Source organism: Schistocerca serialis, chromosome 2, assembly GCF_023864345.2.
Source record: "Schistocerca serialis cubense isolate TAMUIC-IGC-003099 chromosome 2, iqSchSeri2.2, whole genome shotgun sequence".
NCBI classification, from domain to species: domain Eukaryota; kingdom Metazoa; phylum Arthropoda; class Insecta; order Orthoptera; family Acrididae; genus Schistocerca; species Schistocerca serialis.
Window position 1 is genome coordinate 754183328 of NC_064639.1, and position 2798 is coordinate 754186125.

At 42.4% G+C, this 2798-nt stretch overlaps 1 pseudogene; it reads left to right on the forward strand.

Moving 5' to 3' along the window:
- Positions 1-2259: 2259 nt before the first annotated feature.
- Positions 2260-2377, forward strand: LOC126459486 (5S ribosomal RNA; annotated as a pseudogene).
- The last annotated feature ends 421 nt before the right edge of the window (positions 2378-2798 follow it).

Consider the following 2798-nt stretch of genomic DNA (forward strand, 5'->3'; position numbering starts at 1 on the left):
AGGTAATTTTTGCAAGTTTGAAAAGATATGCCTAAAGCAATTTTTAATCTTTTAATATTGTACCATGCCGATCAATAATCTCTGTGTACTGTTTCAAAGATACTATTATTCTATATAATGATTACTGTAACTTACTACCTTGTTATCTTGCTGTTTGGGACACACAATCCCGTGCAGCTTGTGGATGAAATCGTGTGTGTGTGTGTGGGGGGGGGGGGGGGGGGGGTGTTGTAATGGTACTTGAAATACGTAACCATTACGGCACCTCAACTCAACCTCTCCATGCCAGCAATATTCTACTGTGTTTCAGTAAAGCAGTTGACATATTTCTGAGACAATATTCAGATTTGATTTCATTAATGTAGAGGTATTTTGATACATTGATATGTTTGTATTGCAATGATATTATTGTTATGTGTATTCTTTCTTTTGCCACTATAATCTTTGACGTATTTGTAACTCTGATTTTTGGGCGCGTAAGCGATTATTAGTTAGTTAGAGAGTTGTTCCTTGACAAGGTCAAGTCTTGGATGTCCGATTGGAAAGACGCACATTGTAGTTAGTTTATAAAATGTGAACTTTAACAGTGAGGAAAATGTTTTCAAGTATGTTTTGTATGTCGTGAAGTGATGTTTTGTGTGTTACATGATATTGCAACAAAAGCAATAAAAAGGAAGTGCAACTTAAATTTGGAGTGCTGATTATTTTTTTACATCACCATTGTGGTGCAAAAATGTAATCTTCAAGAATGGTTTGTGAAACACATCTATAAAACATTTGTATTAAGTAGAATAAAACCTAGACCTCTTTGCATCCGAGCTTGGAATCATCACCACCTAGATTTTCGACTATTGAGCCATCATTTTCCAACGAGACCAGCGTGGGAAACGCGAAAAGATGAGTGCCTAGTTTATTCATTATTACATGAAATGACTTTATTAACTGCGCTCTAATGACACCTACCACATAATAACCTTGTTGTTCAACGAAAATGCAGTATTTAGCAGCGTGAGCAACACCACAATCATTATTAAATTTTGACCTTTGTTGTGGTAGGGTTGTTAGACACTGCTGCCTGATTTGGTCTCAGATGTTCCGAAGGTGTTTTGAATTCTGACTCTAATTCTGGACCCACTATCTCTTCCACATCGACTCTTAAGTTTTTCTGAAATGTCGACCTTTCTTTCCACCTGTACACAGTCTCCTCTGCGTTTATCAGTGGGATTCCCATTGCTTTCTCAATGTTGTCGTCCTTGCTTTTAATTTCTACAAAGTTTGTTTGGACTTTACTACCAACCTTTATATCTATTTGATTGCTTCGCATTTTTCGTGAAGCCATTTCCAGTTGGCTACCCTGCAGTTCCTATTTATTTAATTCTTAATTTTTTTTTATATTTCTGTATTTCTGCCCTTCCTTATTTTGTCAATCGGTTGAAGTATGTTTCTGTTACCCAGTGTATCTTTGCAGTTTCTTTCTTACATCCTATATTTGTTTTTCCAACATCTGTGAATGTAGATTTTAGTATGTCACTCCTCTTCAGCTGAAATGAATTAAGTTGCATTAGGTGTCCCTAACGTGTCCCACCTGTGCTCCATAGGATTTAAGTCAAGGGAACAGGCAGGCCAGACCATTCGCCAAATATCCTCTCGATGAAAGACATCCACCACATGCGCAGTTCTAAACTGGCGCGCATTAGCAAACATAAAAGTGAAGTCATGGCCGAATTACACCCTGTAAAGACACGCATGAGGAAGAAGTACAGTGTCACAGCAGCGTTGAACGGTGAGTATGCCGTGTTGAAAGATTTTTGGGTCGCTATGCCCATGCAAATTTATGCTTTCTCATACCATTACACCTGGACCACGAAAACGATCATGTTCGATAATCTTCCTGGGGGTATTACGTGCCCTCAAATGGCGAGAGGTGGGACCAGATAAAGAATCCAGGAGTATAGTCGACTGTGATCGTATTGTTGGTGCAGTTGTTGCGGTGTGGGCAGTCATTAAGTTTCTTGGGGGTACTGATATCCAAATCTTCGAACTCGGTCCACTCACCGGTCAATGTTAAAGCGACAATGTACTTCGATCCCGTACCTGTCTTTTCATGGGTGCACTCGATACTGACTTCATTGTTATCGATGACAGAACGCGACTATATAAAATTCCGCAGGCAAAGGAGCTCTTGGAAAGAGAAGGTATTCGGCGAATGGACTGACCTGCCCGTTTCCCCGATTTAAATCCTATCGAAAACACCTTGGAGCCAACGGCCTTGCCGCAGTGGTAACACCGGTTCCCGTCAGGTCACCGGAGTTAAGCGCTGTTGGGCTGGGCTAGCACTTGGATGGGTGACCATCCGGTCTGCCGAGCGCTGTTGGCAAGCGGGCTGCACTCAGCCCTTGTGAGGCAAACTGAGGAGCTACTTGACTGAGAAGTAGCGGCTCCGGTCTCGGAAACTGACATACGGCCGGGAGAGCGGTGTGCTGACTACAAGCCCCAACATATACGCATCCAGGAACGCCTGTGCGCTTAAGATGACACGGCGGCTGATCGGTACCGTTGGATCTTCATGTCCTGTTCGGGAGAAGTTTAGTTTTAGTTTAGAAAACACATGGGATGCGTTGGGGAATCGGATTGCAGCCCCTACACATACGTTAAAAATGACCCAGCAGATGACAACCGCGCTTATGGAGGAACGGAGGGTCCGTCAAAAGAACTCGTTGTCGCCAGAATGGGAGTACTTTGGGAGCATACACTGCCGTACATGGTGCTCACATCCTCTATTAGGAAGCACGTCCCAC